This window comes from Carassius carassius, chromosome 24 (genome assembly GCF_963082965.1).
Source record: "Carassius carassius chromosome 24, fCarCar2.1, whole genome shotgun sequence".
NCBI classification, from domain to species: Eukaryota; Metazoa; Chordata; class Actinopteri; order Cypriniformes; family Cyprinidae; genus Carassius; species Carassius carassius.
Window position 1 is genome coordinate 23986179 of NC_081778.1, and position 13192 is coordinate 23999370.

Sequence of the window (13192 nt, forward strand, 5' to 3'; positions counted from 1 at the left end):
CAGTCAAATGCTTTCCTATCTCCTTTCATACAGGTTAGGACACCTTAAGCATGTTTGGCAGGCTTGTGCGAATATCTACGTTGTTTGCGACAAAAGGACCCTTCAGAATATGTATACACTCTTCCAAATTTTGTAGTCTGTAAGATTTTCGAAATATTTTTGAAAGAATTGTTTTATGCTTACATCAAGGTTGAATTTATTTGACCAAAATACAGTAAATTTTGAAATAATATTTAAATTATAAAATTTAAAAAATCAGTTTGATGTTGATATCTGAAGGCTGAAATTTCAATTTGTTTGTCTATGCAAAGTTATTATGTTGCTTCAGAAGACACGGTACACCAGTCTTTTGTATGGATTCATTTCACAGTACCATTATGACCTTTTTGAAAGTTCTTTTGACTTTGATTATATGAACAAAAACAGTTCTTCAAAACATCTTATGCATTCTACAAAAGAGAGAAAGACAAACGGTATAAGTTTGGAATGATGTTAGGGTGAGAAAATGATGAGAGTATCTTAATTTGTAATGAACTAACCCTTGAAAATCTCACTTTTCATTGCTTCAAACTCTTTAAATTCGTCAGATGTGTTTTTCTAGCATTTCAGCCTAAAACAGAAGCTATGGAAAAGTGCAAGCTGTGCATGTTTGTTCTTGCTGAGTAGCTGTTTCAGATGGAAGGGGGAATAATGATTAGTCATTTCATATTACAGTGGTGTTTAAAAGACATGTTGTACATATAATGGAGCATTAATATTTTAAGTAAAGTAACGCTGGCGCGTTAACTTATCTTCTTAGCTTGTAATCTGCATTTACTGTATCAGGCTGTTACCATTTATCAACCATGAACCCCTCCTATGTTTTTCAGTCATATGCTGTTTGCTTTCTATGGTCATGAACAAGAGATGCAAATGAGACATTTCAACTCTATACTACTGATTCCAATGATTCCAAACCTGAAATTCTCCAAAATGTCATGACAGACACATCTTCATTCACAGCTCATTCCAGTCACACAGCTGTGGTTCAGAGGTTAGATGGATCATGCAGCTCCGTGATGGATAGCAGATTTATCTCTCTATACACTGTGGAATGAAGCAGATGGTTCAGCTCACAGGCTACACTGAGCAGCCTCATTCAATCACCATGACAAAGTTTGCATGAAGCTAGCTTTATTACACATTTAAAACCCATCAGTAGGCCCAAATAGCATTCTCGCATTTTGTGGACAAAATCTGTGGAATTCTGCAGAAATAGTACATATGTGTTGAAAAGAATACTACAGTTAAATTTAGAATCTGAAAGCATAATCCTATTAGCCAAAATATTTAACACAAACACACATGGGCGAGAAGATGTGGGGAATTTGTTCAATTATGGCCATTACAATTCTGTAGCCTACTATGTGCCCATACTAATTTAAAAAAGATCGGTCAGGCTGGGAATGGAATTACAAACAAAGTGTTTCAGGCAGTGTTTTCTGTTGGAGAGATTAACTAAGGTAAAAACAAAAAAGCACGATATGCACCCTTAAAAAGAAACATGTAATACTGATTCTGGGAGATATTACAGGGTTTATCTTCATCCAGACCTCCAGAGGGGTCTGGGGCCTATTTATGAGTTCAAGTGTAAACACAGCTGATGCTAAAGAGGAAAAAAATAACTTCCTTCCACCTGTCTGGGCTCCACTGACTTAGAACAAGCTGTAAACAACTACGTCTGAGGGGAAACTATACATGCAGCAGACATCAACATAAACAAACTGAGCTATATGCTTGGAATCAATTCAAACGATGCAATGGTTCAAATGAAACAAACAACCAAACTTCCTCCATTCCTCCACTTGATGAATTTATAACGGTGGTAGCCGCCCTAACTTAAATAACTATTTTAAAGAAAAAAACCTTCGGGCGCCAGACAGGATTAAACCTGTCAAAAATTAATTTAACCCAGGATAGCAGAAAAATAACCACCGGTTACACATCAAATTATAATAATAATCCCAGACTAAAGGTCATCAGGATATTTATTCTTGCATATGTTCACAATCATAATAACACAGAAAACCGAAATGGACAAAAAAATGAATAAAACAAAATAAGAAATGACCACACGTTCACACTAACGGTCTCTGGTCTTCGAAATCCGTGCCCGTGCCAGAAACCGACATAGACAGTAAAAGAAATGGACACAGCGACCCCATTGGAACTCAATTGAGACAAGTGAAGCCCACTTTTAGCGTTTTTTAGCACTTCCGTTCCTGACGCGCAGACTCAAACTAAGCTTGATGACGCCAGCAATCTGTCTGACAGATGTAAATCTTCTAAGTGGCTGTGCGTGCAAACTGCCATCGTTAATCTTGCAGAGACGGCGAGCTTGACCGGGGAGTTCTTTGGCGTGAGTGAGCAGGAGTTAATATTCTGATTAATTATTTTGTATAGTATTTTAAAATGTAACGCCAGTACGCCATACTAAGTTAATTGCCTGCGAGCTTCTCCTCCTGTCTGTACGGTAATTTCTCTACTGTGCGACAGAGAGTCGAGTGGTTATGACGTTAGCCTTTTTTTACAAAAACTGTTTCTACGGGGCCATAATGTAACATAGAAGGTAATGGATCCCTTTATACATTGTTGTGTATCTTTAGAAATAAATAATGGACAAATGGAGTCTTTAAACGCCTCAGATGTACTGTCAAAGTGTATTCGCTGTCAAAGTGACGCCAAAATGAATGCAAAGTCAATGGGATGCTAACGCAAGTGAAGTTCTGCTACAAGATGGCAGCTCGCGGCCGACTTCAACTTCCGGTCGACTTCCTTGCCGCCTGGAAACCGACCGCGTTGGTCTGGAAGTGCAATGCTTCAGTCACGCACCAGACATCATACCCATGAAACAGCTGATTGACACGCAGCCGTCTTTCCACCGTAAACCATCACTCATACGGGCGACCCTCATGTGCAAACAAACGGATGACGCTTCTGATTCAGGTACGACACGCTCCCTCTTAATACAACTCCCTTCGTTAATTGACACCCTCCACCCAAAATAACGCTAAAATGAAAGTGAAAGTAACCAATGTTGTAGAACAGATTCTTTTGTTTGCCACAAATTGAAAGTTTACTTTCTTAGTGGATGTTCCTGGTCTTATTGGGAACTATTTATGGGACCTACTGGTCTAATATGCTCTGAATTCACTGGTTTCAGGATTTTGAAATGCTCCTCCTGTTGCTAAAATGCCCATGTGTTGCAGTATATTGAACTGGTGGCCATGCAGAGATGTAGATGGAGGCATGTGGGGCAGCTAATATATAACAGAAGCACCACTTTCATCCTTTACAGTTCATTTTTACGGCAAAGGTTTTCAGCACCAAAGCCTAGGCTGAGCAATTCAAGTCCAGGGCCGGTGCCAAGTGACAAAAACATTTGAAAAGAGAAGGTCAAATAATTGTTACTTTGGCTAATGCAAAGAGTTCACTGCCTTCCTTTTAGAGAGGTCATGTGTTTCCATTCTTTCTCCCAAAAGTCTCATTGGGTTGCTCTTCTGCAAATTTCTTCATCATGCAATGAAAATTGTTTGCATTTTCAGTCCAGCTTCATATAAATCACATATGCATACTTGTGATAGTTGAACTTTCCACTGTATTGCATTCTCTGGCTTTTTAATCCAAATAAAATATTTCAAAAGTGCTATGCGGTTCCATGCAATCCAAAACAAATCCACCCTGTTTTGGTAGCTGAATGGAATTAACATTCATTTTATGGACTTCTGAAACAGTTTCTCTGTCTTTGTTATTTCAGACTTCTTCATCTGAACCGTCTGCAAAGCTTCCATAAAACCCTACAGATATACAGCTGCTGTCACATATTTCAAATGCATGCATTATGACAGGAAATGGAGGGGATCTTTTACAAATGAACGCAGCTTCTGGCTTTTGAAAATCAAATACCATTCACAGAGGTTATTACAACACACTTTCATTCAGTATTTTAATAACCATAATGTTTCAACTGGAATATTATGTTTGCATATAATAAAAACACCAAGCGTGCAAAACAAACATACCTTTTTCTTCTAAGTAGGTACCTCTAAAATCTTCATTTTCTGTGCAAAATCACATGCCACAGTCAGGATTCTGGCTAAACAAAAACAGAAGTCCAAAATAAACTTATAAAAATCGTACTATAGGTACATTTCTACAGCAAAAATGGCAATATACATTTATTCCACAAGAACAAGTATAATAATGGCAGACTGTGGTAAGACGTGTCAGTAATAATATTTTTTAAAATCTAATTATTTGGCTGAAAAACAGCCACTAATTTATAAATTATGCATTTCCCCCAAATTCTACATGGTCTGGGGAAAACCTTGTCAAAGCTTCAGCTAGCAATATTACAAATTCAATTAATATTACAACATATTGAAAATGGTTAATTTGTTCTGCACAGTATTAGAAATGTCATTTATGAGAAGTTATAATTTATGTGAAATGAACTCACTTTATATATATATATATATATATATATATATATATATATATATATATATATATATATATATATATATATATATGTGTGTATGTGTGTGTGTGTGTGTATATATATATATATATATATATGTATATATATTATGGCTGTAATTACAGTTGATTGCACACATACTGAAATATAATAATACAAATATCTTATATCTCTCATTTGTCCTTACCTAGGAGCTTATCTTACTCTCCTTATTTTTTCAAAATTAAAGATGTGCGCGCACATGTTATGTTTACTGCTATTTCATCATAAGAACTGGATTTCATTTCTGCTGATTTCACAGGATTTTAAAACGATTGCCTATTTCCCCAAAGACAATGATTTCAGTGAACATTGTGTGTCTCTGAGATGGGACAAGGATTAGTTTAATGTAATAGAGGCTTCAAAGAAGTGAGTGAATTAGAGAGTAGAATTTGGTATCAATATCCACCCGCCACTTCTGTAACATACTGTTAAATTCTTAACAGTTATTATTTTACAGCATATAATATTACACCATATAAAATCCTGTCCAAGCCCTTTCAGCAGATGGCCGTTTATGGTGTTTCATATATCTCACCCAGAAAAGAGTTCTGGCTTCTCCCAAACACTCTCACCTTACACAAATATGCTGCTATTGAGTATATATATATATATATATATATATATACAACCTTTAGAGAATAAAACTTGGCCTGCAATCATCAACAGAAGCAGAGATGAGTGCTCTCCCATATATGCTTTTATGTACATAATTTACAGATTTCTTTTTACATTCTTTAACAAGCATCACTACTATTTCTCATAGTCGAGCTAGAAATATGAATAACACCATAAATCACATTGCTATTATTTTCATAATCAACCATTTTTGTTAGGTGAACAATAAAACACCCAATAAATAAATAAAATAAAAATAAAAACCCCACAATACCCTGGCAACCACACTAAAAAGCAATGTTAAGCAACATTCTAAGAACATCCCTTTCTTAACCACATAGAAACACATTGGCAACTAACTAAAACACCATAGCCACCACATTTCTCCTTTGTATACACCCAAATCAAGCCACCACATAACTCCTTGTCAACTATCTATATGTAATGTATTTTTTATTATTCTGCAGAGGTATTGGTGACCCATACTCAGAATTTGTGCTCTGTATTTAACCCATCCAAATTGCACACACACAGCAGTGAACACACACACACACCGTGAACACACACTCGGAGCAGTGGGCAGCCATTTATGCTGCGGTGCCCGGGGAGCAGTTGGGGGTTCGGTGCCTTGCTCAAGGGAACCTAAGTCATGATATTGCCAGCCCGAGACTCGAACCCACAACCCTAGGGTTAGGAGTCAAACTCTCTTACCACGAGGCCATGTCTTCCACGACTTTAGCATTTCCCCCATAAGACCATGATGAGCATGTAGCAGTATCCTTCACTGAGAGGCCGGAGAGGAAAAGCTTAGTAAAAATAGCCATTTACCACAAAGCTTCATAAGTTGCCATTCTTCTCTAGGCTGGTGTGTGTATAATACCAAACACTCTCTCTTTCACTATCCTGAGTGAAAAGGATTCCAGGAAAGTGAGAGTCATACTTTATAAAGTACATGAGAGGCAACAAACATTCAAACAGAACCAACTTAGTTCAAATGAGAACAATATTCACCACACTGTGCTTCAGAACAGGAAGTTTTACTCATAAAGACTGGAAGGGTTGTTTGAGAAGTCAGAGCAGTGCCAATACTGGAACACACACACACACACACACACACTGCTTTCGTCAACGTCTGATGTGCCAACATCTGAACATGTATCCTGTTGTATGAAGATGGGCTTTTCTAAGATTATAAGGTTCTCTGAAGATTAGCTTTCTGATTATAGCATGTCAAGGGAGACTTTTCCAGCCACCCACACCAAAGCTTGCTTTAGATACAGAGGAAACTCAAATAATGCCCCCCTCATCTCTTAGGAGAGACCGGGGAGAGCAGGAAGCAAGTACGTGGAAAAGCAGAGGACTGGAAATTCTTAAGCTTACCATGACGTTAATGGCCACACAGCAAGACTTGAGTTTATATTTTAGCTTTTTTTTTTTTACTGTAGTAAGTTGTGTTCTCACTGTTAATGTGTTCTGGGGAGTTGTCAGGGTTATTGGTAGGATTCTTAGTGTGTTCCCCTTGAATTCACTTAGAACACTTTATCAATACACTAAGAACCTCTCAAAACACATTGTCAACCCTTATGAAACAAAAACATATTGCAGTATATTGGAAAATATCATGTAATATATTAGGCATATATTCTTATATATGGGATTTAATATTTATTTTTTTCCAATATATTGCAATATATTGAAAGCGGCAATCATTTGTATATTTTGCAATATATTATTTAATATATGTATCATCAATATATTATTAAATGTATTCAAATATATAATATATTAGAAAATAAAAAGGGAAAATAATATATTACAATATATCACAATATATTTTCCTTTCGTAAGGGAACCACATAGCAACACCCAAACCACCCAGGACACTAGAACAACACATTACAAACTTTTCAATGCTTAAGTGTTCAGGATGGTTACAGAATGTTTTTATGTGGTTACAAATGTGTTTGGGAAAAGTTCTTAGAATGTTGCTAAGATGTTTACGAAGGTTCTTAGAATGCCATTAAGGTGTCCCAGGTGGTTGCCAGGGTGTTGCTATGTGACTTTACAATACCGTGAGAAACTTTCAGAATGCCTTAACAACATCTAGAACACCAGAACAGCATTTGTCTAGCATAACTTGCTGCGCATTTGTCCCAAAACAAAAAGACATCCTTGGTAACCTGTGGAACAGATGAATGATATAAAAAGAAAGAAAATTCATGTTTCTTTCAACACAGCTTCCTTGATGTAATGGTTTTACCGAATGTGTTTTCTCCCTTTAAATTAGAAAATTCAGTCTTCCATCAGTTTAAATCAGCAGTTGCCTTTGCGCAGGAGCCAATGCCAATGACAACAACAGGACATCGGTTGCCAGTATATGAAATGACTGGGGTGTGGCGGAACATTGTTTTCAACACATCTCATGGCAAAAACATTATTGCACACCAGCGCTTGCCTGCCTTCAGTTCGAAAGGAATGCCGATGCTGTGTTTTGCCAAAGTTTGTTTTGACTCCCAGCTGTGATTTTTTTTCTCCACTCGTCTTGGAAGCTGAACATGTGTCTCTCTCCACAGAGATGTTCCTGTATAAGGAAGGACAGCTGTAACAGTCGTAATCACTCTCTCTCAATGTACATAATATATACGCATACACACACGTTAGTCGCTTTGTAAACGCTGAGGAATTTCAATTAGTTTTTGATGTGCAGAGAGTGAGTTGCTGTTTTCCAGCAAAAATTACCAGGTTACTACTGTACAGTATTAATCTTCAATCTGGACATTTGGATCTTCGGCAATACTCATCCCTTACAGTTTATGCTGTGGACATGAAAATACCTAATATGTATATATATATATATATATATATATGTATATATATATATATATATATGTATATATATATATATATATATGTATATATATATATATATATATGTATATATATATGTATATATATGTATATATATATGTATATATATATATATATATATGTATATATATATATATATGTATATATATATGTATATATATGTATATATATATATATATATATATGTATATATATATATATATATATATATATATATATAAAAATATATAAAATTATAATTATATATAGCTACACAATTATGATATATCAACCTAATCCTGTTTCATGCATTAAAACAACTCAAGCACAGAATCTTTTGACTGGTTATATGTTTCTGAGATTGCCCAGAATTTTTTGAAAATTCCCAGTGAGTCCTTAAAAAAAACAAAGGGAATGCTCATGGTACTGAACACACTGGCCATCCACTCTGACACACATAAATATGCAGTCATATAGGCATCCAGGTCCATCTCTCAGCTCTGGCACCCCTCAGTGCCGACAGAGGAGACAAGGGCTCCCACTGAAGAGGTCACCCCTCTCTCCAAAACCAGATGTTCACAGAAAGCAGGCAAGTGCTGAAAGACAGCCTCACTCTCAACCTGTTTTCAATTTCTCAAATACACAGAAACACATGAAATAAGCAGACGTGACAAGAAAAAATGAAGGGAATGAGAGAAAGAGTGTACTTGGCCTGTGAAGAGTTCAGAAAGATATATTTTGTACAGAAATATGGCACTTTACACAAATAGAGTGTAAAAAAAAAAACATTCAAAATTGTTGGTTGTCTAAATCATGTCAGTTTAAATTTACATGATGCTTGTAATTTTTTTTAAGCTTGTTACTATAAATTGAGGCATCTAAATACAACATAGCTCTGATTAGTGTGATTAAACATTAAAAGTTACACATCAAAAAATAAAAATAGGTAAAAAATTCCACGTAAAAAGGCGGATAGCTTTACGGCAACCACACATTCACAAGTGTACAAATATCGACCGTAATAATGACTGCGATATATTTACAGCCGTGAATTCCACTCACTTAACAGTGGGGGGCTCTACTGAGTTGCAAAAAATACACAAAATTACATACAGATGCTGTAATTTTTTATTTTAATACAGAAACAAACCTGTAAGAAAATTGTGGGCCCTGGGCTCTGGCAGATACAGGCTTAGTCCTTGCAGGGTGGCAGATAAATCAGTGTCAAGTCTTTTGGGAAAGCAGTGAGAGCGGTCATATCTCATACACTCAAGGTCAAGGATACAAAGGCCTCTGAGACAGCGGGTCACTCAGCACGTCCTCCACTACAGTAGAAGGCTTTAACTGACAGAGTCTGGATCTCATCCAGCGGATAATGGAATCAATGGGGCTCTCGGGTCCGATGGAGGATACTGCTCCCAGAATGGGGTACTGAAAGGGGAAAAAAGCCAAGAATTAAATGAACAAAGATGATCCTCTCTGGAGAATCACAACTTCAGTTACAGCTTGGCGACCTTCCTGACTCAACAGAACAAGAAAACAATTACTTTAGGAGAATGTTCTCATTTACACTAAAAAATTGGGGATCATGGACTGTGAGTGATGTCATCATATGCAATTAACAGGGGTACAGAAATGGTCTGAGAGAAATCAGAAAGGCCTTCAGATGTCAGACTTCACCCGAGAGACGACACACGTTCAGCTGTCGCTGAGACGGACTTGCAATATTTAGGGAGTTACACAACACAAAACTCCACTGCTGCTGAGAGGCGGAAACAAGTGTATCCTGTCATGAATCCCCTGCATCCTGTCAAAGCCAAAGCTGTGTTCAAGAGGAATGAAAGATAAATAGAGAGTTCACCCAAAAATAAATGACATCATGTACTCACCCTCACATTCCAAACCTGTAAGACATTTTGAAGATTTATCATGCTTACATTGAAAGCCGACAGTCAGGCATGAACAGTATGGATTTTTATCCCCCACTTATCAGAAATTTTTGTGACAGAGGACTCCTCAGCACACTGAAATCCAGAAAAGCAGTGCAGTTGCTGTCTTTGCATAATGTAGTTTAGACAAGTTAGAGGGGGAAATGGGATTCAGCCACTCCTTAAGAACTCCTCCAAATTCCTTCTCTCTTCAGTAATTCCTGGTAACTTATCAATCAGGTGTGTTTTATGGCAATACTAAAGAACCTTGACCTGTCTGACTAGGTCGGATATCTTACATGGAGCAATGTTCATACCAGACAGAGAGATAAAACAATTAAAAAAATTATGTAAGAGAAGAATGCACTGGTGTATATATAAATGTAATCAAAATAAATGTAACCATATATATATATATATGTATATTAGGTTACATTTATTTTTATTAATTTCCAATACTTTTATGCAGTGTATGTATGTGTATATACATGTGTATTTAAATTTTTAATTATGTATTTAAAAAAAGGTAATCGAATTAAAATAAGAAATGATAATTATACATTGTGTGTGAGAGTGTGTGTATACAGTGGAGATCAAAATTAGAGAATCCATAAATACTAAAAAAAAATTCTGAAATATTGTTAAAATTCAACAATCAAAATTTAAAGGATTACCACTGTTCTACCTACTTGTTTTAAAAAATAACCAGAGAATTTCAACAACAACGAAACATTATTTTGTGGAAAACACAGTGATCAAAATTAGAGAACAGTAACCACTGTTGCACGAAAGAAGATTACAGCTTCTGGAGGGTTACAGCTGTCAAAAATGAGTAGGAAGTGTAGAGGCCCTGGCGGCTGCAGGATATCACTAGTTTCTCACACTGCGCTGGTGTGATTTTGGTCCACTCTTCTTCCACTATTTTTTTTAAATCTGGTTTTGATCAGGACTCTGGGCCAGCCATTTCATTATTTCAGTGTTCTTAGCGTCAAGGAACTGCTTTACCCCATTTGCAGCGTGATGGGGACATTGTCTTGTATGAAAATTAGAGGCTGATTGAGAGATGCTTGTAGGAAAGGAACCTCATGTTGCCATGAATCTAAGAGGCTGTCCCCAGTCTGACACCGAACAAAATGTTTCCCATCGGACCCAAATAAATTAAACTTGCTCTAATCACAAGCGAACTTTGGACCAGTTCTCCTCTGTCCACACAACATACTCCTCAGCAAAGGTGAGCCTAGTCTTTTGATTCTTTCTGTTGATGACAGGTTTGGTCACTGCAGAGTGCACTTTCTGTCCAACTTCACTTAAACATACCAAGACATATCCCTACTCTGTTCAGCACGGAACTTGCAAGTAATTCCAGCTGCAGTGTTGAACCGATTCCCTATTGAGAGTCTTTGCATTATCTTTTCTTTTCATGCATTAGTCTTACATGGACGACCAGCCTTTTTGAGAATTTGAATGATTGTCATTGTAAAGCTGCAATATTCAAGAAATCACAGATTTGGAATAAAAAGTGAAAGTGAAGTGACATTCAGCCAAGTATAGTGACCCATACTCAGAATTTGTGCTCTGCATTTAACCCATCCGAAATGCACACACACAGATTAGTGAACACACACACACACACTGTGAACACACACCCGGAGCAGTGGGCAGCCATTTATGCTGCGGCGCCCAGGGAGCAGTTGGGGTATCGATGCCTTGCTCAAGGGCACCTAAGTCGTGGTATTGAAGGTGGAGAGAGTACTGTACATGCACTCCCCCCACTGGCAATTCCTGTCGGCCCGGGACTCGAACTCACAACCTTTCGATTGGGAGTCCGACTCTCTAACCATTAGGCCACGACTTCCCTCGCAATGGTTGAATGGATCATCCGTTTGGGCTTCGTTTGGACAACTGTTGCAGGGTTTCAGTCCCCTTAGTTCACCATCTTGCAATCTCAGTGGAGATTAGAAAAATGCTGCCAGTTAAACAGGGTTTGTCATATAATTAGAGAAATTAGCACCAGGTGTCAGAATAACACCAACATTTAGGTATCTGGAAGTGTTGTCTAATTTTGATCAGTTCTTTTTTAATTATCTCATTTAAGTTTTTTTTATATTGTGCTTCAGAATGCAACTAATTAATGAAATATGCTTTAAAAAAATCTGCCCTTACACACACACACACATATAAAATTTTAAATAAAATATACATTTAATATACATTTATAAATATAAATTTAAATATATAATGTGATATAAATCAATTAAAACATGTAACCAAAATGTAACCAAATAAAATTAAATGTGAACCACTACCAACTGAGCTTCATAAGACTAGAATGGTTATCATAAGATTGGAAACTTTAATGAATGCAGTACGCAACAGCTTCACAACCCACACCAAAGCATTCACTACAAATGTCTCCAATTTAACCCCGTGTCTTGAGTTAGCCTGCACTGTTTTCTGTTTTCAATATGGCCATTGAGGCATAGTGGTTCACACATTTAATGATGATTCGGAGTCAAAAAACTAGTGCTGAACCCCAGGGTAGCAATTTATCAAACACTTCAAATTTGCTACATTAACCCCAGGTGGACAGTTACAACAGTCTTATAAAAGAACAGGACCAACACATTTGGCATTCTGATGATGTTTTAACAGCAAATCATATCATCGATAAAGGAGGTCCAAAAAGTGCTCTGCATCTTGCATGTAAATCCCATATGTTGTTTTGAGCACACTACGGACCGGCACAGCGAAATGAAAACAAACAGCTGAGGAATTTGCTTTGTGAGCAGTTTTATTCAACAGCTCATATTGATGCCTTGTGTGCATCATGTGAATGTTTTTGCTGGTCAAAAATCGCTCAACAATAGAGGATTAATGAGTTGAATATGTTAAAGGAGTGATTTCTGTCAAAATATGCTTTCAACAGATAAGCGGCTTGTAAACTAGGCTAAAGTTGGTTTTACAACTCTTGGGAGATGTATTTGAAAGTGTTGGACTTACAATGTTTGCGTCAAACTAGTACTACATGTCAAGGCCTTGATTAATAAAGTTTGGTTCACACTGAAGCTTATTCTGGCAAACTGGAAGACATCTTAAATTCAGGAGAGAAAGGTGAATAATGACAAGCAACCGCTCTGAGTTCAAACCTCTACACAGGGATTCAGATGATTAATGAGGACAAATACACAACGTGCTGGAGTAAAAGACTTCTGTAAAAGGGGAATTGTTGATACTCGAGCAA